Here is a 24,703-nt window from a genome sequence, read left to right as displayed (position 1 = left end):
AAGAACAAGATATTCTAGTAAAGTAAAAAATAAGAATTTTTTAGACTTAAAATATTGCAGCTAAAAATAAAATTTGAATATTGATAAATATTTTATTTATTATTTGCATATGTTGTTGTTTATTGTTGACTTAGAAAGAATTAAATAATCCTAATTATGATATAATAAAATTATTAATTTTTATGTAAATTATAAAATTATTAATTCCATCTACTAACTAACTAACTAATGAATTAATTTTATTCAAACAATTTTCACTACATAAATATATGCAAATAATAGGGGGGAAATAAGTTCAATCCAGCGACTGACACCCTTTCTAACTCAACAATAAACAACAACATATGCAAATAATAAATAAAATATTTATCAATATTCAAATTTTATTTTTAGCTGCAATATTGTAAGTCTAAAAAATTCTTATTTTTTACTTTACTAGAATATCTTGTTCTTTACTTTTCCAGGTTGAATATCTTGTCCTTTACTTTTCCAGGTTTAATAAAATCTTAAGAATATTACTTTTCATGCGCGCATTTTTCCATATAATATATATATGCGTCTTGTAGAGATGTTTACCTGACACGATGTGAAAAGGATTGTAATGTACTCAAACTTTGCGAATATTTATAATGTAACCATTATCAAACCATAATTTAAATACTATTCATTTATCTTTAAATTATTATTTAACTGCTATGTATGTATAATTTAGCTATTGTTTGACTAATATTTTAATTTAATTATTATCTAACTATAATTGAATTATTATTTAATTACTATTTAACTAATGTTCGACTATTTGACTATTGATCATTTATACGTTAACTATTATATAAATTATTTAATTAAGAAATTAAATACATTTAGTAAAAGGCACTTTGCATAGATCAGAAATAACTGATATTTTTATTCATAGTAAACACGACATGAAAGCTGCTAATATTCCCAATGAAATATTGATTCGAAATGATTAAAATGGGTCCCGGTTTATCATTAGTCCAAATTACTATTTATACACACGTTTATAACCAAAATAAAAATTGAATGAATTTCTCGGGTCCATAATTATCTGAGTCTAAGCAAGAATCATCCCAAAAGTATTACGTTGGTTTTGAAATTATACTTTGGGACCCTTCTGGTTAGGAGCAAAGTGTAGTATATGTTCTAATGGTACATTTTATTTTTACCTCAGTCAGCGGAGGAGAAATACTTCCAGACTGAGGCAATTTTTATTGTTGTCTCGATCACTAGTACCTCTTTGTAGGAAGATGGATTTTTCTCCACATAAAACCCAACTTTGTGTCTCTGTCGTTTGAAGGGGAGGGGTGCCACTAATTAAGCGCTCGTAATTAAAGCCTGTAACGTCGTCAGTCCAAAGTACTATTTACGTTCTTATTTAAAAAAAAAATAAATAAATAAAATTAATATCTTTGGTCCATGTTACCCGAGCGTAACAATAGACTCTTCTCAGAAGTATGCCTCTGGTTCTGGACTTATAGTTCGTACAAACGTGCCATCATGGCTGTTGACTTACTAGACGAGCATGGCCATCCACCATCACTGAAATGTCTGACAAGACTGAAAAAAAAAAAAAGAATTAAAAAACAAAAATGCCACAGTATGAAATGTCAACAATATGCATACAAATCGTGTAAGACGTGTACAATATCGTAACGATTCTGATTTGCAATAGCAAGAAGCTTGAAACAAGTAACGTGTTCATTATATCCAATTCAGTAGAGCAGCAGGTTTTATATAATCGGGTTTTTTATTATTATTATTATTATTATTATTATTATTATTATTATTATTATTATTATTATTATTTGTTGTTGTTGTTATTATTATTATTATTATTATTATTATTATTATTATTATTATTATTATTATTATTATTATTATTATTATTATTTGTTGTTGTTGTTGTTGCTGTTTAAAAACAATTAATAAATAAATAAATAAATTACCAAGAACAAAAACCGCTTAAGAATAAGGGCTAATGAGAGACTTTCTCCTAGATAGTTGCCTTAATAAAGACTATGAGGCCATTCATCAATGGCTTACCTCACTGAACTTTGGATCACAACTCGATATCCTGATACATACATACATACATACATACATACATACATACATACATACATACATACATACATGTCTGATATAATAATACAGTTCTATTATAAAAATTTGCTTTTAATTGGAAAGAACACGATCAACTCTTACCGCCAAGAAAGTAATTATTCTGCTGATACATGTTATTTATCATCTGATAGAAAGACGAATCCATTTGCAGGTATTTTCCTTCTCCTAGACCAGTTGCCGTACGTAAGTTAGTGTATTCACTTAGTAAGAACGGCATATGTGGCATAATCATATTGACACACCGGTTCCCGTTAGATCAAGTTAAGCAACGTTGAATCTGGTCAGTATCAAAATGAGTGACCATTTGGAAATTTCAAATGCTGTGTGTGCTCTTAGCTTACCTCGACATTATTTCCTGACGCCCTGGACTTCTCCTTGCCACTGGATTCGTGCAGTGCCGACCGATAAGATGGTTGGCTAAGAATTGCGCAACCTTTGCCTTACAATTTCACGCCCAGCTAGCTAGCTGACTGACTGAACTGTGTTCATGATTAAATACGATGATGTATACCACAACATTCATCTGCTGACGCTACGATGTAAAAAGTCAAGAAGGAAAATGGCGCCAGTGATAAGAAATTAGAGTAGGCGTTTTTAGTACGCAAATCAAACTGTTAGAAGGGAGACAACTAAAGAGTAATTTTTCAAAGTTATCCCCCTTAACGCACATCAGTATCAGTATCATCCCCCTTGACGCATATTTTGGCTAATGTGAGTTTATATATATATATATATATATATATATATATATATATATATATATATATATATATATATATATATATATATATATATATATAGTTAGTTAGTTAGTTAGTTATAAAATATATATGGCGATTAAGCTACACTGAATATTCCGCGTTTCATCCACTCAAGGACTCTTCAGGCTTATGCGCGAATTTTGTGGTTGTCTGTCCTTTTTATACACGCACCCCCTCTATTGAGATTTTAGTTAGCCAATCAGCTTTATATATATATATATATATATATATATATATATATATATATATATATATATATATATATATATATATATTGTATATATATATATATATATATATATATATATATATATATATATTTAAATACGTATGAATAAAAAATCAATACGAGAAATATATGAATGTTTATATCTTTTTTGTATTTATTTCCTGTGTGTTGACGTGTAGGAATACAAAAAGTCTTTTGAAAAAAACAAGAATGTTTCTTTCAAAAGCACATAATTTTCGACCGATCCTTCGATCTTCCTCAGTGTGAATCACAACAGACAGGAAATAAATACAATAAATACAAAAAAGATATAAACATTCATATATTTCTCGTATTGATTTTTTATTCATACATATTTAAATATACTAAAAAGGAATACACATGGATAGAATATATATATTATATATATATTTAAAAGTATATGTTAGATTAGATGTGTGTGCATGCGTGTGGGTAATGCAAAGCTTTTCGTAAATAAACAAGTATAGCGCTGTAAAAATGATGGTCAATGTTTAAAGAAATTTATTAAATATCAATCACCAGCATTTCAGTGAAATCTGTGATACAGCTAAATATCTCTACCTGGATAACAATATAAACCCAACCTCCTTCGCTGGTTGAGCAGTGAGCACTGTCCTTAAAGATTGTTAGCTGCTTCTTAGTGTAATGAAAAATAAATATATATTTATAAATAAACAAATCAAGTATTTTAAAAGTGGCAGTGAATGTTCAGATAAAGACATGTAAGATGTCATAAGACGTTATAATAAATCGATTCCTGGTATTGGAACCAGTTGATGGGAACATGCACACTCTTCTTATATTAAGGAATTTTCATTTATCAATCGAAAGGCAATGATATTAAGATCTTTATCATCCAATATATTCCATATTGTTTTCACTAGTCGTCATGTTTGTTTTTGCACACACTCATTGAAATTCGAGAACGTTGTGTTAGAAACTGAGCACCTCTTACAAATATTAAAATATTGAATTTGTTTGCTTTTTTTTTTTTTTTTAATATAATCTGGTTGATTAGTGTCCAGTCGATAATAATCCACTGAAAAAATTTGAAGAAAGACGAAAAGTAAAAAAACAACAACAAAAAAAAAAAAACAATGGGGTGCATTGTACAGGTCAACCAAATTTCTGTACGTATTCACTTTTGAATTAATTTATATTTAAAATGCAGTTTTCATAAAATATATGAGGCCAATTTTTTTATTAGGTGTTCACTCTCACCCTCACCCCTATATTGCATTTAACGAAATCTGAACAAAATATATTAGAGTTAAGCAAAATTTCAACATGTCATCAAGCTGAAGAGTTAAAAAAAATATTCATCTTCTATAATATAAATCTCACTTAGCTGTTTAAATGTATGTATGTATGTATGTATGTATGTATGTATTTATCAGGTTTTTGTTGATTTGACTAAGGCTTTTGATACAGTGAACAGAAGTGCCCTATGGATAATTCTGGGGAAGTTGGGATGCCCACCTCAATTTCTACGATTACTCAGGGAGCTCCACACTAATATGAAGGCTTGCTTGAACTTCAACGGATGCCTATCGGAACTCATCTCGGTTGACAATGGTGTGAAGCAGGGTGATATCCTAGCACCTACACTTTTTTCAATTTATTTTGCAACTATGTTATCATATGCCTTTAGGGAATGTTCTCTAGGTGTTTATTTGCATTTCAGAACATCAGGTAGGGTCTTTGATCTTCGTCGTTTTCATGCTTCTACAAGGACCTTTCAGCACCTGGTTCGTGAATTGCTTTATGCGGATGACGCCGATCTCGTAACCCATGGTGAGAGGGATATGCAGGGTATCATGGATCTGTTTTCGGGAGCCTGCACATCTTTTGGGCTTACTATTAGTCTTAAAAAGACTAAAGTTATGTTCACACCTCCACCCGGTAGTTTGTATGTGGAACCAAATATTTTTGTCAACAACCAGAGACTTGCCGTGGTTGACACATTTGTGTATTTGGGTAGTACTCTCGCCAGATATGGAACCCTGGATGCTGAGGTCAACTATAGGATACAGCATGCCACTAAGGCTTTTGGTGGCTTAGAGAAGCGTGTATGGTCTGACAGGGGTATAACTATTCATACAAAGAACAGTGTCTATCAATCTTGTATTTTACTATCCCTGCTTTACGCTTCTGAGGCCTGGACAACTCATGGTAGACACATAAAAGTCATGGAGAGAGTGCACCAGAAATTCCTGAGACACATTCTGGGCATCAGGTGGAGCACTTTTATACCTGATATGGATGTTCTCATGCGGGCTGACGTACCTTGTATCAAGAAGTTGATTATATGCAACCAGGGGGGTGGGCTGGACATCTGACAAGGATGGACGACGATAGATTGCCAAAGCGCCTGTTCTATGGTGAAATTACACAAGGAAAGCGTCCACAACATAAACCGAGGAAATGCTTTAAGGATAACATCAAAGATAATCTTAAAGCTCTTGGTATTGACGTGTTCAGTTGGGAAAATGCTTCCAATGATCGTAAAAAGTGGTACTCCTTGGTCTATCATGGCTGTGATAGTTTTGAGAAGAAAAAATATGAGCATGCAAAAATGAAGCGTGATATCCGGAAGAAAAATCTTTCAGATATATCAGGTCTGTCGGAGGATTTCATGCAGAACCACACCTGTGATTTATGCGCTAAAATGACTTTATCCGGAGCTGGCCTAGCTAACCACAAGCGTTCACATAGAGATCAATCTTTCTTTGATGGGGAAAACATTGCAAGGCACAGATGTTCTGTTTGTTCTGTGGTCTGTAAATCGAGTGGAGGCCTGAAGCATCATATGAGCATCCACAGTAGAGCAGCACCAGTTGGCATCTCTCAGTCTCAGCTTAAGTGTGACCTTTGCAACAGACTGTGTGAGAGCAGGGCTGGTATGAAGAGCTACCTTCGTTCCCACAGAAAATAGAAATTGATGCATCTTGATCACATCTCCACATGTATATATGTATGTGTGTATAAGTGTATATATGTGTATATAATTTTAAAAAAAAGAAAAAAAAAGATATTTAAAAAATACATGAAAATGAATGAGTAATCTATAAATATAAAAGCGAAAATGTATGTATGTTTGTATGTGTGTTCGCTTTTCCTGTATGTCTACAAAAGGCTTTTTTCAGAGAAGCGGTCGGTCGCTTCACAACGTTTTAAAACTTTTTATATCACATATAAATCGTAATATCTCACAGTTAACTACGAAGCTCGCCTGTCTATTTAATTTGCTCGATTTCGGGAAGATAAATATTTAACATTTGTCACTCGCCGCATGTGGGTTAGTCTTTTTCCTATAACATCTTGGGAAAATAAAAATCCCACAGTCAAACTTGACCTCATTAACTCATTAAAACGGGCACCTGCCAAATCCAAGTAATTAAATAACTTTGAACGTGTTTCCGTTAGCATCTCGTGGTGGGGCAATGGTTAACGTTGCATGCTTTTTTTTTCACACTTTAATTTACAACTTTGCCTCAACGGTTCGGGTTCGATCCTCATACTTACCTACCAAAACATATTTTTTTAACTCCCCCACCCCCGGAGTTTCCACACACACCTCCAAACACTCGGGCAACGCCGGGTACCCCTCGCTAGTCAACAATAAAGCAAGAGAAAGATGGTCTTCTTCTGTCAATCACCATCACCATGTATGTATGTATGTATGTATGTATGTATGTATGTATGCCTAAAACTTTCGACAGAGGCGACGGATTTTCATGAGATCAGCATCATTTTGAAGCTCACCCCTTCGGACAGCAAATATCGAAAAATTGGCTAAAAACATTAATTCTTTCACTCTCAACTGGGCAGTTTTCTACAAGAAGGGTCCATTTTTTTTTCGTCGTCATTTTTGCAAGTTATTGTATCGGTTGGAATAACTTTATTAATTTCAAAGTTCCGAACTTCCCGTCGCGTCATGGAGTAGGGATAAGACGTCAGGTTTTCTTTCACTTTCTTTTTCTGCCTTCGCGTCATGGTATCGAGCCTGCTGTCCTACTACCACTTTTTTTTTTGCTCAACACATACCTCCAAACACTCGGGCAACGCTGGGCACCCAGGCTAGTTGTTTTATATATAATCAATATTTTCGTTTAAACTTATCTTGAATTCGTAAATAGGAAATGGAAATGAATTCAATATTATCATGTTTTGTAAAAATAAAAAATAAAATAACTCATTTCTTGATAATATATAACATATTCAATTGAATTGCAAAGAAAAACATTCTAAAAAACTCAATTTTTACAGGGTGGAATGATAAATTTTTCGTCCTAAAGAAAACACAATACAACTTTATTTTAAAACTTTTATTGAAAAAATCAATTCAGGTAACTTGATTATGTAGTAGAGCAGCCTCAATCACCACCTCAATATGGATCTGGAACTGGGATCATGCCTTTTCTACAAGCGCCAGTGGGAACTCAGTGAATACTTGGTGAATGGCAGCGATTAGGCTGGCTTTGGTGTTGTGGGAGGTCATGTTGGTGATGTTCTCGACATATGACCAAACGAAGTAGTCCAGCAGGTTCAGGTCAGGGGAGAAGGGGGGGGCAATGAGAGAAAGGTACAAAGTCATAGCACTCCTTCTGAAGCCCAGCCTGGACCTCTTTGGACTTGAGAGCCGGTGCCAAATCTTGTTGCCAGCAGCCACTTGATTGCCCCAGGGGATCACCATACTGTTCAGCACATCAAGCTACTCTTTGTCATTGATTTTAAGCCGACTTTGATGATGGGATGTGGCATGATGTGGCCCTCGCTTGAAACCAAAGACCATAAATGTGGCAAGAAACTTCATTGAGCTGTGCCCTTAAGTGCTGAACCGTCCAGATTTGCATTTTGAGGGTGCTGACAATGGTCCTGTTGTTATAACTTGAACCGGTAGAGAGCATGAGTTGTACATTGGCACATCTCTGATCTCACTTGTTGAACATTGTATCACTGTCAGACATGATAGAAGGCTCCTATCGCTTTTGGGATTTGTACACAACTGGCCAACTAGTAGATGGTCTGTAACAAAAAAAGAAAATCGATTTTTATCAAACGGAAATGGAATCATGACGTCTTTTCTGGGGCGACAATTTTATCCTTCCACCATGTAAATTATTTAAATGATTTAAATTCGATAATTGTGAACGACCAGTTTCAGCGATATACAGTATAAACACATTGACACACAGGTTCCCGTTAGATCACCGTAGTTAAGCAAGGTTGGTCCTGATCATACTAAAATGGGTGACCATTTCGGAATTCCAGGTGACATAGTTTCCTACTGGACTCATGCAATGTTAATTCAGAAGAAATGTGGTTGGGGATTGCAAAAACCTTACTCCATAATTACACATGCAGATACCATTACGGGAGGAATCCATTGAGACTGGACGGAAACCATGATCAATTTTAAACAGAATTGAAAATAAGGGTTTAATTTTTTTTAATTGACCATCATAATCATAATAATCGACTATTTTTCTTTCCGGTCTTTTCCGGTAGACTAATAACATAACAGAGATATACAAACCCAAACACACAAGATCTTGTCTGAAAGTTTTATTAATACAGAGATTTTAGGTAACAACTTGTGTTCAAATAATCGTTTATAATTATCAGTTCTTAATATGTATTGTGTTCCGGCATTAAGTGAATAAAGAAGGTTGATGTGCCATAAAATTGAGAAATAAACAAAGTTTTACTTTTTTCCAAATAATTTTCTTCTTTCCTTCTTTTTTTTTCTTTCTTTTTTTTTTTCGTTATTCTCATTTATTTTCCATCCATCTTTCTTTCTTTCCTTTTTCCCATTTTTGACAGCTGACATTTTGACCAAATCCTCATTGTAAATGCTCCTGTATCCGAGTGTTTGTCTTAACGATTGCTATTGAGTGAAAAAAGGAAAAAAAGCTTTCATATTTTTATACGAAAAACAGCCGACTCGCATAGTACACACTGTTGTAGTTGAACGTGGGAAAATATCTATCCTACATGAATGGCAACCAGGACCACACGCATACGCGCACACACGTGTGCTTTAAATCGTCGTCATTTGGCTAGATAATCGTGCCTTTCTCGTGATAGATTAGGCAATGATTAGTTTAGACAAGAAGAGATAAGCGTCAGAAACGGACGGACAAAGCATCTTATAAAAATATATAGACGCATCTAAAACTGTTATTTCGAACTTGATTATCGCGAACTGACAGTCATATAAGTCAGTGGTTTCTTAGGTTTTTTTATATGGCGGCACACTAATGAGCTCTGTAAATTTTCGCGGCATGCTATTGAGCTCGAATAATCTTTGTGACACACAAAAAAAATGAATATATTCTACTTAGAGAGCCAATAAAATAATTAAAAGTAAAGATCATATGAAGAAAAAAATATTCATATAAATAAATTATATCAGGTATTCAGTATTCTTCCATAATCTAATTTTTCCCGGTTGATAGCTTAATACTCAATACATAAATATGAGATAAGAAATACCTACAAAGAATCTGTTAATATTGAACACGAGATATATAAATTGTAAAAAGCATTACAAGTCTTATGAATGTTTATAAATGTTTACAAGTTTTATGAATGTTTATAAGTTCATGGGTAAGTTCAAAGTATAACAAAACAAATGATTTATTACGTATTTTATTTATTTATTTTTTCTTTTACACAGTGATCACCCCTTATCAAGGCCCGGAAGCCACTCAGGGACAAGGGTTATTGCAAGTACATTACGTTAGTGTGGAGATTTGATGAAGTGTTTATTTAAGGGGGCGGTTCATTAGGAATTTGTTAACATTGGACTTGAAGACATCCAAGTTGTAGTCCGGAGGGAAGCAGGCAGACGGAACAGAGTTCCACAGGCGTGCAGTTCTAAGAAAGAAGCTTTGTTCATGGAATCTGCGTTTTGATTTAGGCACAGATATAGAGTGGGGGAAATTTTTCACAGTGGATTCAGCTAGACGGGTGTTTTTCGTGAAAGATTGGGGAGGGGGGACCAGAGATTGGAGTTCAGACGAGCATCTGCCATGGAAATAATGATAAAACAAGGACAGGCTCGCAACGTCTCTTCTGAGGGAGAGAGGTTGCAGGGTAGAGAAAAGGGCATCCCCCACTAAACCACGAAGTCTATTTTGTACTCTGTCAAGGCAGAATAGGCTGTTTTTAGCAGCTCCTGCCCAGATATGGCAACAGAATTCCATCCTTGGACTACTTGGCTTTTATATAGATAGAGAATTGCATCAGTAGTGAGATACCTTCTGGAGCGGTAGAAGGATCCCACCATCTTTCCAGCGACCTTGGCAACAGACTTAATGTACGTGTTCCATTTCAGATCAGGAGTAAAGGTCAAACCCAGAAGCTTGTCAAAACACTGAGCCTCACCCAGACGAGAGCCATCCATCACAATTGATGCCAGATGGGGATCAGAGCGTTGATGATGTAAGGATAGGAGTTTAGTTTTGGATGCATTAAAGGAAACCAGCCACCTCTTCCCCCACTGAACCACGCGCTCGAGATCAGAGGAGAGAGAATCAGAGAGAACTTTGTCATTTACAGCCTTTGATGTGTTGCCGTAGATGGTTGTGTCATCAGCATAGATGTCAACGAATGATTTAAGTATGTGTTTAGGGAGGTCATTGATGTAGATCAGGAAGAGAGTTAGGCCCAGGATTGACCCCTGAGGGACTCCAGCATTTATATTGCAGGCCTCCGATTTTTGTCCAACTATATGGTTTCCGCTCTGCAAGATCTACCGCAGATGTGCTGACAGTTATATCCCACAGGATAAGTGAATCTCTTGACAAAGGCTTTCTTTCTAGGGCAATTGCTCTTGACATATCAAAGGCCTTTGACAAGGTATGGCATAAGGGTCTACTTCACAAGATTTCCAGCTACGGTATAACGGGAAATGTTTTCTCAATCATTAAATCATTTCTCTCCGATAGGCTCATAAGAGTAGTGGTCGATGGACAAAAATCGGAGGCCTGCAATATAAATGCTGGAGTCCCCCAGGGGTCAATCCTGGGCCCAACTCTCTTTCTGATCTACATCAATGACCTCCCTAAACACATACTTAAATCATTCGTTGACATCTATGCTGATGACACAACCATCTACGGCAACACATCAAAGGCTGTAAATGACAAAGTTCTCTCTGATTCTCTCTCCTCTGATCTCGAGCGCGTGGTTCAGTGGGGGAAGATGTGGCTGGTTACCTTTAATGCATCCAAAACCAAACTCCTATCCTTAAATCATCAACGCTCTGATCCCCATCTGGCATCAATTGTGATGGATGGCTCTCGTCTGGGTGAGGCTCCGTGTTTTGACAAGCTTCTGGGTTTGAACTTTACTCCTGATCTGAAATGGAACACGTACATCAAGTCTGTTGCCAAGGTCGCTGGAAAGATGGTGGGATCCTTCTACCGCTCCAGAAGATATCTCACTACTGATGCAATTCTCTATCTATATAAAAGCCAAGTACGTCCAAGGATGGAATACTGTTGCCATATCTGGGCAGGAGCTGCTAAAAACAGCCTATCCTGCCTTGACAGAGTACAAAATAGACTTCGTGGCTTAGTGGGGGATGCCCTTTTCTCTACCCTGCAACCTCTCTCCCACAGAAGAGACGTTGCGAGCCTGTCCTTGTTTTATTGTTATTTCCATGGCAGGTGCTCGTCTGAACTCCAATCTCTGGTCCCCCCTCGCCAATCTTTCACGAGAAACACCCGTCTAGCTGAATCCACTGTGAAAAATTTCCCCCACTCTATATCTGTGCCTAAATCAAAATGCAGATTCCATGAACAAAGCTTCTTTCTTAGAACTGCACGCCTGTGGAACTCTGTTCCGTCTGCCTGCTTCCCTCCGGACTACAATTTGGATGTCTTCAAGTCCAATGTTAACAAATTCCTAATGGACCGCCCCCTTAAGTAAACACTTCAGCAAATCTCCTCACTAACTTAATGTACTTGCAATAACCCTTGTCCCTGAGTGGCTTCCGGGCCTTGATAAGTGGTGATCACTTTGTAAAAAAAAAAAAAAAAAAAAAAAGCTACCACTACTCTTATGAGCCTATCGGAGAGAAATGATTTAATGATTGAGAAAACATTTCCAGTTATACCGTAGCTGGAAATCTTGTGAAGTAGACCCTTATGCCATACCTTGTCGAAGGCCTTTGATATGTCAAGAGCAATTGCCCTAGAAAGGAAGCCTTTGTCAAGAGATTCACTAATCCTGTGGGATATAACAGTCAGCACATCTGCGGTAGATCTTGCAGAGCGGAAACCATATTGTGTGTCACTAAGAAGGTTATTCCTGCTGAGGTGGTTGACTATTTCTCTATTTAATATGGATTCTAGCAACTTACTCATAACACACAGGAGACTTATTGGTCTGTACTGAGAGGGAGATGACTTATCACCTGAATTCTTAAATACAGGGCAAACTGATGAGGTCTTCCAGGGAGTCGGAAAGCACTTCTCCTTAAGGCAGCGCTTAAATAGTTTCGTAAGTATGGGAGCAAGTTCTGGTTGAAGCTTTTTTAACACTATAATTGGGATGCCATCAGGGCCAGTTGCTTTACTGGAATCTAGGTTCTTCATTAGCTTGGCGACTTCATGCACGGATATTTGTATGTTACCTAGCGTGTTCTGTGTTATAGGAGGAAATATGGGGAGTTGATGGCCTTCGTCGCATAGGGTAGAGTTAGCTGCAAAATTCTTTGCAAATAGTTTGGCCTTGTCTGACGCTGACGAGATGACCTTTGGTCCATTGATAATGGTTGGGATAGAACGCACACTTCTGTTCAGGATCTTGTTTGTTATTTGCCAAAACTGGTGGGAACCAAGCCGCTGATCAGCTACCTTGGATTTAACAGACTGGGCATATAGCTCTCTTGCATTTTTATTACTCTTTTACAGTGGTTGCTGGCAGACCTGAAAGCAGCTTTAGTCTCAGTGCATCTATTACGTTGGTAGCTATGGAAAAAGTGATTTCTGTGCGCGATAGCAGCAGCACATTCTGGGGAGAACCATGGCTGGCTGTTAGGTTTTTGTTGGAATTTTTTAGATGGTATGAATTGGTCTATGCCTACAATTAACCATTCGGTCAGATCTGATACTATAGAGGACACTTCCTTTTTAAACATGGAGTGCAGAGGTAAATCAGATATGAATGTACGGAAGCTATCCCAGTCAGCCATAGAGTATCGGTATACAGTACGGTGGAGGGGTACGTCTGGGGGCTTCTTACATTTTGTTTTTATCTTAACTGATACGACGGAGTGGTCGGAGGATCCTAGAGGAAAATGAACGGGACATGAACATAGCTCAGGGGAAGTTGAGAGAAAAAGGTCTAAGAGGCTTGCATATTGACCGGGTGTATCGGGCACACAGGTGAGTTCGCGAACAATCTGAGTGAGGTCATAAGCAATGGCAAAATCATGACAAAACCTCCCCTCATCATCTGTCTTATTAGAATGGGTCAGCCATTCCACGTTATGGACGTTGAAGTCACCCTAGATGTGGATGTTAGCCGAGGGATGTGAAGACAGTATGTGGTCTATTTTCTCAGATATGCTCTTAAAGATAGTAACTCAGCTGTTGTGGGGCCTATAGAGGGCAAATATAAATGCAGTGGTGTTAACAAGTGCAACCCTGAAGCACATATAGGGTAAATTAGGATCTTCTCTAGAGATATCCCTGCCACACGGGAAGCCATCCTTAATGTAGGCACATATTCCATGCCCATGGCGATCTTGGGGGTCAGATTTAGCTGTTAAATTTGAGTATCCGTTAATAATGAACTCATCATTATTCCATATATTTAAACATCCGTATTATGTAAGTAATAATGTGTGAGTATTTATTAATAGAAACATCTCCGGTGGATAGGAAAACTGTTTGTCACCTGCGGATGACACTCTATTACAGACACTGGAGGAAAACGCATGAACGCATATCTAAGAAAATGGCTGAAACCTTAAAGGGAGACCTGGTGTTTTTATATAATAATAATAATTAAAAAATATTGAATTTCGAGTAAAAAAAAATAGTATCTACGTAATTGCCATGTTGCAAATAGTAACATATTAAAAAATTAAGGAAAACAATAAATTAGAAAAATTTTCGCGGCATACTATTGAGCTCTAATAATCTTTATGACATACTTATCATAAAAAATGAATACATTCTACTTGGAGAACTGAATGACACGAGTAGAACCAACCACATCAAAGCAAACATCTACACGATACAAGAAAACAGCCGCAGGCTCTGTAGATAAAGAGATTAAATGGTAAACAATATAATAAGTGAATGCAGCAAATTAGCCCCCCAAAATATAAGTGAAGAGACAATGCTGCGGTTGAGTTCATCCTTCGTAGATGCTCTGGTGAATGGCTTGTATGCTGCTCTTCTCAACTGCATCTTGGCGTCGTTGCTGTGATAAATCGTGTTTCAAGTCAACAATAGCCTGAGATCATTTCTTATGAACAAAAATATTTATTGAAAATATCTTCACGGCAAACATCGTACAAGGAAAGCTAAGTTCGTTGGGTTCTCAATGGCTTTATGGTGTAGGTTATTACATCTTAAGTTCATTTAGACAATTTCCCAGCTAGGAACAAGGGCCTTTCAACTTAGCTCTTATGGCGGTGATGGTGGTGGTGAGGGGGAGTCTTCCCATGGGCAAGAGCCCAGGGACGATGTGCTCTCTTCAATGCCAGCCAGCCAAATCCCTTGTTTCTCAGAACACAATGGTTTTTATCAAACGCTAATTCCAACCACCCATCTCTTGAAATCATTCTGTTTTCCTCTCTAGAGATTACTCTTTCCTTTCTCTATCCCATTATTTATATTCTTTTTATTTTCTCTTTTCTCGTGAACCTCTTCCTTCTCTATCTTAGCCATATCTCTTTTTAATTCTTTTTCCCTCCTCCTTCTTTCTCTCCAACTCAAATTATTTTTCTCTTAAAGAACTGTATTATCTTTCGGGTTTAATTCCTATTACTTACACAGAGAGGTTTGGTACTTAAATATAACAGGTAGACCAAATGACAATATTTCCTAAAACAAAGCAGACATTTTGTCACCATGTCAACTTTACTGTTCTTTTCTGTTTTTCATATCGGCAATAAAAAAATATTCCAGACTTTGGAGAAAATGATAAATTTCTTAAACTTCATGTTAAACACTCCACTCAACTCTTAGCCTGCATGCAACATCGTTACACTAGGAACAATCCTGAAAAACTTTGGAAAAAAAATGTGAGAGATTGGAATCAGAGGGATGACTGAGAAGATACAACGGATAATAGTAATGGAAATGGCTGAAATATTAAGGGAAACTCTTGAATCAAGAGAGTAATACGCATGGGCTACAGACGCAAGCTGGACATAGAAACTGCTACAGAAGTGAAACACAAAGAAACACCACATAAAACAGTATAATTTTATGCTCCCCCCCCCCAAAAAAAAAAAATTAAGAAAAAGTGTCGGCATCAACTGGCACCACAACAAATAGTGGGATAAAGGAGGATGAGAAAACCGAGAAGAGAAAACACTAACCAGATTTTCACTAGATGAGTGCAAAGAGGACTGAGACTTTGGGAAGGCTTATTTCCACCCAAATTCCAGTAAAAACCAATGATCACTACCATCGAGAAATCAATGATAAATGGCTGTTGTAATAATGCACATTGGAAGACATTGGGAAGAGTTATTGCTACTCAAACTCCAGGGAACACGATAGGTTATTGACAGAGAGAAATTTTTGATACTGGCCTGTGTGAAAACTCCCAGTGAGTACAAATAATAATAATAATAATAATAATAATAATAATAATAATAATAATGATGATAATAATAATAATAATAACTCCTATGGGACATGGATATACAAACAGATAAACCCATCCAAACAAGACGACCGGATGTCATACTAGTTAATAAAAAAGAAAAGACCTGTCAGATTGTAGATTTTGCTGTCTCAGCAGACCACAGAGTGAAAATCAAGAAGAGGAGAAGCGGACTAAATACACTGAACTGACCGGAGAGCTCAAAGGAATATGGGAGATGAAAAAAGTTAGGATAACACCATTAATAGTAGAAGCGCTAGGAACAACACCTAAAGACTTTGAAAAGAAAATGGGAGAGATCAGAATCAGAGGAATGGCTAATAAGATACAACAGATAACAGTAATGAAAATTGCAAAAATATTAAGGAAAACTCTTGTATGCGGAGATTAACACACATAAACTAAAAATACAAACACAAACACAAACACAAACACACACAAACACAAACACAAACACACACAAACACAAACACAAGCACAAACACACACACAAACATAAACACAAACACACACACACAAACACAAACACAAGCACAAACACACACATACAAAAACAAACACACACACAAACACAAACACACACACAAACACACACACAAACACAAACACACACATGAACACACACACAAACACAAACACAAACACACACACAAACACAAGCACAAACACAAATACAAACACAAACACAAAACACAAAACACAAATACAAACACAAACACACACACACACACAAACACAAATACAAACACGAAACACAAACACAAACACAAACGCAAATACAAACTCAAGCACAAAACACAAATACAAACACAAACACGAACACAAAACACAAACACAAACACAAAACACAAATACAAACGCAAACACAAACACAAACAAACACTAACACAAATACAAACACAAACACAAAACACAAATGCAAACACAAACACAAACACAAAACACAAAATACAAACACAAACAAACACAAACACAAACAAACACAAACACATACACAAACAAAACACAAACACAAAACACAAAATACAAACACAAACACAAACACAAATACAAACACAAACACAAATACAAACAAAACAAAACACAAACAAAACACAAATACAAACACAAATACAAACACATACACAAACAGAAACACAAAACACAAATACAAACACATACACAAACACAAACACAAGACACAAACACAAACACAAAACACAAGACACAAATACAAACACAAAACACAAGACACAAATACAAACCCAAAACCCAAACCCAAACCCAAACACAAACACAAAACACAAACACAAACACAAACATAAATACAAACACAAACACAAACACAAACACAAACAAACACAAACACAAACACAAATACAAACACAAAATACAGAAAATGCTACTGATGTAAAACACAAAAGAGCATCGTCACGTGAAATCGCAAAAACTGGAATTTTTTTTTTCTTATGTCTGTCACCAAGAAACTGTCATCACACCAAACCGAGGAGGGTCAAGGAGGATTGAAAGTCTGAGGAGAGAAAGCAATAGCCAGACCTCTGCTGGATGAATGCAAAGAGGAATGGGTCCTTGGGGAGACTTCTTGCCACCCAAATTCCAGTGAAAACCAATGGTCGTCGCCAATGAGGAATCAATGGTAAGTGGCTGCTAGTAAAACGCAAATCCATCTGCAATGGTTATTGAAAGAGGGTGAGAGTACTGGAAATCTGGAGAGACTTGTTGTCACTCATACTCCAGAGAATGACACAAGTTGTTCTCAAAGAGAAATCTTTGATGATGGCCTGTGTGACGGCTCTTAGTGAATAAATAATAATACATCTACCAAAAAAAAAAAAAAATGGTACCAGCTTCGGCTGATACCATACAAAATAGCTGTGATGGGTCAAGGAGGATAGAAAGACCAAGGAGAGAAAGGACTAACCAGACATCAACTGAAAAAGTTGGCAAGGCATGGGACCTCGAGAAGGCTTATTGTCACACAAATCCTAGTGAAGGCAAATGGCCATTTCCAGTAACAAATCAATAGTAAACGGCTGTTGCGATAATACAAAATCATTTGCAAAGGTTATTGAAAGAGGTGGAGGATACTGGAAATCTTTGGAGACTTTTTCTCACCTAGATTCAAGGGAACACTACCGGTTATTATCAGTGAGTAATCTCTGATGATTTGTGTGAGAATTCCTGGTGAGTCCAAACAATTATAATGTAATAGAAGTGAAGATCTTTATTATCTTTAGTTATATAAGAAGCGTATCATCATCACGAAACTGGCCAAACATTGTAGATAAGATTGTTTTACAAATGAGAGAGAGAGAATCACGAAACAAGCCCAATACCTTCCATTACAAAAAACGGGAAGGTTAAAGGATATGCCACAGTTTATGAATTTTGAAATGAAATCAAAGTTATGTAGCAGCAGGAGCAGCTATATACTTGCGGCTTATGATTTTGAATGTTTTGTTTTGTAACATCGTTGCTGATTGGTTGCAGCAGTCAACTTCCTTTCTGATTTGCCCAATCAGACTTTGGCGAACTGAACACGTGACGAAGTGCATAAAGGTTAAACCATGGCAATTCTCACTCTGTTTATTCTTGGCTCTTGGACTGAAGAAATCTCCACGTGGCACGAATCAATCCCCAAATACACTCTTGGAATGCCACACAACCTATCCGGGCCTGAGAGTCTGAGGTTCAATGCAACCTCTTTCCCACAGAAGAGACGTAGCGAGCCTGTCTTTGTTCTATCGTTATTTCCATGGCAGGCGCTCGTCTGAGCTCCATTCTCTGGTCCCCCCTCGCCAATCTTTTTCAAAAAACAACCGGCTAGCTGAACTCACCGTCAATAATTTTCCCCACTCCTTATCTGTGCCTAAATCAAAACGTAGATTCTTTCTTAGAACTGTACGCCTGTGCGACTCTGTTCCGCTTGCCTGTTTCCCTCCCGACTTCATCCGGATGTCTTCAAGTCCAACACAAACAAATTCCTGATGAACCGTCCCCTTAAGTAATGACACTTTATCAATTCTCCAATACTATTGCTACACTATCCCATTGATTACTGTACACACAATAACCCTTATCCCCGAGTGGCCATTAGGCCTTGATAAGTGGTGAACTCCATGTAAAAAAAGACAAAAAGACTAAGAATCCATCGCTAAATGATAGCTTCAACCACACATGTATAAACTTTCCTTTCACACCATCTAATCTTTTGTCCCGTCCATACATGGACACACGCTTCTACTACTAACTTCAACACGTATCCATGAACTCTCTCTTTCAACAGGCCTGTCTAATCATTCATCAGCGTCTTTACACAGGAACCCTTCATAATACTAACTCATTTTAATACAAACCTACTAACGAGGTAACCAATAAAGCTATAAAATGATACAGAGCCACACATGTCTTTCTTATTCTACAATAGAATAAATAGTATTATGAGGTGCCTTCAATAAGTTTCCAGACGGTTTTATATGGCCACATGATAGTACACACATGAAACTCTAGTCCCCTTTGAAGTAATCTCCTCCGGTTGCAATGTACTTGTACCGTTCCAACAACTTCTGGAAGGCCCCATGAAAGTCCTCTTGTGTGAATGCATCAATGACCCTCTTTGCAGCCTCTTTCATCTCCTCAGTTGTCTCATAACGACAGCCTCTTAGGTCCCCTTGGGCTTAGGGAATAACCAAAAGTCACAGGGAACAAGGTCTGGACTATAGGGAGAGTGAGGAACTGTCTTGATGCCCATCTTGATCAAATCATCTGTGGCAAGGATAAAGTTGTAGACTTGTGCATTATCCTGGTGGAAATATCACTGATCCAATTTGAAGAGTGTTGGCTTCATTCAACAGTATATCATCTTAAACTCCCTTAAAACCTCAACATAGTATTCCTTGTTGACTGTCTGTCCAGTGGGAACCCAATACATATAGATCATGCCCTGCTAATAAAAATAGAGATCACCATAAGTTTCTGTGTGGATTTTCTCTATCTGGCCTTCTGGTATCTAGGAGAGCCAGCATGTTTGCACTGCAAACTCTTTCTCTTGATCTCTGGATCATAGCAATATATGCAGCTTTAATCACATGTCACCAGAACATCAAGAACTGTGGGATTTGAATTGAACAGCTTAACTATCTCCTTGCCGCCATGACAACATCTTTCTTTCTGATCTTCTTTGAACACTCTTGGGACAAACTTTGTGCAAATCTTCAGCATCTCCAGTTCCTCGCGAATAATTCTGTGTAATTTTGTGACAGTTCCCTGACTGACATCAAACTGAGCACATTGTCTCCATAGACATGAAGGTCCTCATCAATGAAATTCTTTATTTGGCCAATCAACTGTGGTGTTCTGACATCCGTATTCCTCCCACACCTCTCATCATCCCTCACAGACTTCCTGCCTTCCTTTAATCTCTTATGTCACTCCAAATTTATGCTCGATTCATGAAAGATGGTCCAAAATCAGCCTAAATCATTCCATATCTTTCTGTGGCATTTTTTCCAAGTTTAAAACAAAATTTTATTGCATATCGTTCTTCTAAATATCCTCACGTCCAGATTGCATTTTTGAAATTCACCAACTGTGACAATCAGGCTTTAGTAGTGTGCATTCTAATTCCTGCTGTATCTGTTCATTTGAACCTGAAATCATAAAATTGGCCAGTCATCTCAAAAGATGTATAGCAATAACATATTAAATTTTCAAAAGTCTACGACAATTTTTAATACCTGTACTAAAAATGTCTAGAGACTTATTGAAGGCACCTCGTAGTTGGTTTGACCCGTTTGAGTAACGGGTATGTCTAGTTATATTTTTAATTGTCGTAATCTTGCTATGAAAAATAAAAAAGACAATGTCGATCCTCCTTCGGACGGATTTGAACGCCGTAACAAAAGTATACAACTGTTTCTCAGACATAAAAAAAAAACCTATTCACTTGTACGCATACGCATTCTCCAAAAGTTTCGCGCAGTTCCTTTGTTTGAGAGTCATAAATAAGAAAAGTAACGAAAGTAAGAGAGAGAGAGAGAGAGAGAGAGAGAGAGAGAGAGAGAGAGAGAGAGAAGGGTGCCTCTCTCTCTTATTTTAGCCTTTAAGTTGCGATGAATCGTTTTTTTTCTAATCCTTTAGCCAACCGAGCGAGCTTGTTAGCCAATGAACAGGCATACTGTGCTCTAATATCCTAAAATACCAACGTGGGATTTTTTTTTTTCGAATTGAATATACAATATTCATATTAAAAAAAGAAGCTGACTCACACATTTTATTATCCATCCAATTCATCCGGATCAAGTATTCCTTCACCTTAATATTATATGCATGTGTCAATGTCAGTCTCATGCTAATGCACACATACACATGCACGCATGCACGCAAGGAATAAGGGGGGAAAAACAAGAAAAGAACAGGTGTTTTTGAGATACGCCTATTCAATCAACGTCTTTAATGCTGAAAATCTTATTTCAATCTGAACATAACAGACCAACGAAAATGTTATGGACTAATGTCACACACCAGCGACATGCTATTTCAAACGGAGTGTGACAGACCATGGAAAATGCTATTTTGATGTGGGTGTAACAGGCCTAATGGTGTACGAAAGACGATCGAAAATTCTATTTTGAACTGAATGTGACAGATGAGCAAAAATGTTATTTTGGACTTAGTCGTGCCAAAATGACAAAAATTCTGACAGACTACAGAAAATGCTATTTTAAAACTATGCATGACAGACTATTTTTCCAAAAATTCTTTAGTTGACCCAACCCAAAATTTTTAGCTATATTTACAATTGAGAAACCAATGTACATCACATTTAAAAAATATGTAGATCTTTTGAAAACCAATAAAAACTTAATCGCAACAGGCTAAAGAAAACTGCATTAAAAAGGCATTTCAAATGAGTAAACTCAATCGAAATGAAATGCGAAAAATACACTTTTATAAGCTAAGCATTTTTGATTGGATTAAAATGTAAATATTTTTGCATTTTTTGATATTGCCGGGAATTTTGCGTAGAGCCACATGCCCACAGACCATTTTGAATACTTTATTTGGATGACGTAGAATGAAGATCCGATTACATAAACGTCACTGCAAAGTACCTTAGTTTTTTGGGTTTTTTTCGTTTTTTTTTTCTTCTTAGAATTTACATTTTTTTTTAATAACTTATTTATTTTTACGGGATACAATGCCTCAAAATTTTCTCCAATTTATTCATTGTTTCTAATTATGTTGAAAACAGTACATGAAAGAGTCTCCTTTATAAGAAAGGACATGATCACATATAACCTACATTACGCGTTCTGCTAATAGATGGTTGGTTGTTTTTGTTTTACGGCATATCAACCCTTTTCGGGTTATTTAATACCGAATCCAAAGATTTTGAAGAAAATTTTTTTAATAGAATATATTTGTTGTTTTCAAGTCAGTTTTTATTCAACCCATAGTTGGGACCCTAACAGGTACTACCACTCCGGGTCAGAGTGGACCTGGGAGCAATAGTAATTAAAGGGTGGCTCCACACTCCCTAAAGCCTGCAAACTGGGGCCTCACCACTGGATATAGTTTAAGGTCATATCCAGGACCTCTGCTAATAGAATACCAATTTCAAATCTGATAATGGTCTATTGCACGTCGGACACCCTTGAGCAATACATTTTCCTCACACTCACTTTATCTTTATGCAAAATTTTTCCCATTTTTATTTCGTTAATTTGTTTGTCTTTTACCTACCCTACTTCTCAACAATATCAACGAAACAAACTGTCTAAACCAAATCCTGGGTTTGATTTTAAACGACAGTCGGTGATGAGACCCTAATTTGGGAGCTCTGGTGTAGTGTAGAGTGTAATTATACCTTTATTGCTTTTACCCCCAAATACTCTTTCACTCGAAAGGGTAGTACATGTCAGGAACCCAATGGAGCAAATAATATTTATCGTTTATAAAACAAAAAGTCTATATTATATTTCTCTTAGCCTGTCTGTCTGTATATCTGTTTGTCCGTTGCATTTTTTTCTCGGAAACTACTGAGCCGATCTAACTGATTTTTTTTTTTACTTTTGCTATTATAAGGTGAAGCAAACTAAATATTATGGTATCCATTCGATTCCAAGTTATGGATTAATGAGGATTAGTCACCAAAATAGCAATTTAGAAATTTTCTGGGAAACTACTAGACCGATCAGGCTGAAATTTTGTATGGATCTATCATAAGGTGCAGTGAACTAAGTATTATGTCATCCGTTTGACGCACACTTAAAGATTTATTGATGTAAATAAGTATTATTCACCACAGTACCATATTTGCGCTCATCTTTTCTCAAAAACTACTAAGCCGATCTGACTTAAATTTTGTATGAATCTTTGTTATGACTATCTGCAGCAAACTAAGTATTATAGTATCCTTTTTGTCCAGAGATAAGGATTAATATAAATTAATGGGCATTAGTATTTAATGCAATAGTGAACACATATTTAACCATAGTTAACCATTAATTTGGCAAAATGCAATCATTCGAAGTCAACGGGACATAACCTTTGTCCTGTTTCAACGAGCAAAATAAACAAATAAATAAATAAAAAAAATAAAAAATAGTGAATCTATAAATATTGAGAGATATTACGAATATGAAGAATAATAACTTTAAACGAAACGACTCAATTTGACATTAAATGATTCTGAAAGGGTTGATATGCCGTAAAATAAGATAACCGTAAACAAACAAACCAAAGCAAATCTGATAAGAATTCCCTATTTCTATAATAAAGATCAATATGTATTTATTTCTGTATAAACAAATATATATCCATCCCGTTACATAAACATTAGCGAATAAAAAGTGGCATTCTTAGCTCTCGGATAAAACCATTTCAAGTGGTGACGGTAAGCGAGAAAGCAAATAGCAAGTCAGGCAACATTCGCCGCTAAAATAAATTCGGAAATCCTCTGTAACTAAAAGGTTAACTGTGAGTATTTTTTTCTTAAGATGATCTGAAATGTTAATTTATATTTGATGAAGCACAATTTTATTTTTCTATTATTTTTGACAGAGGATATACATTAGCGGTATAATCGTTTTGGTACTTTTTTTTTTTTTTAAACTTGCAGAGTATCTGTGGATTCTTAAGTCGTGAATACTTGTAGTGAAATTGAGACGCAATTCGGACAAACGCAAAAAAGCATATGCTTCGAATAGCTAAAGCTCTTTCTTTCTTTCGCTTTGTTAGGATTCGGTTTCTTTTTCACTTCCAAAAAAAAAAAAAATTAGTTTTCACAAGAACGTGTTAACTCAAAATATGAAATGAAAATCGTTTTAAACCTCCAAAGTACAAGTATATGTTAAAATAACCAAAGCTATAAAAACAGTGAGCTGATCAAGGAAATGAGATTTATCCAGATTTATCCAGCCGGCCATACCAAAAGACCCAATAATGTATGTTCGACACTTCCTATCTGTCTTTGGCTGGAGAAGGCAGAAAAATCTTCATTGATTCACATACAAGTTCGATCATTTCGTGCACATCTATACAAGATAAACCAACGCACACACCCAACGTCATACTGCATATTACTTATATACGCATGTTCCTATTTACAATGTCTCCCCACGCGACAGAGTTAGACACCAGGGTCGTTTTTTAATGTGGAGAAAAGGAACAAAAATAAAAATTG

General features: G+C 36.4%; 1 long non-coding RNA gene across 3 annotated transcripts in view; it reads right to left on the bottom strand.

Moving 5' to 3' along the window:
* LOC145290531 (uncharacterized) overlaps positions 1-24,703 on the bottom strand; it is an 87,001-nt gene that overhangs the window by 34,959 nt on the left and 27,339 nt on the right. For all 3 annotated transcript variants that reach the window (XR_013869321.1, XR_013869320.1, XR_013869322.1), the window contains exon 2: positions 1,445-1,578. This is a non-coding gene — a long non-coding RNA (uncharacterized LOC145290531). The remainder of the gene's footprint in view (positions 1-1,444; positions 1,579-24,703) is intronic.

Source organism: Euprymna scolopes, chromosome 2, assembly GCF_053919585.1.
Source record: "Euprymna scolopes isolate OS-2025 chromosome 2, ASM5391958v1, whole genome shotgun sequence".
NCBI lineage: Eukaryota > Metazoa > Mollusca > Cephalopoda > Sepiida > Sepiolidae > Euprymna > Euprymna scolopes.
The sequence above is the reverse complement of the archived record's forward strand: the minus strand, read 5'-3'. Positions and strand labels throughout refer to the sequence as shown.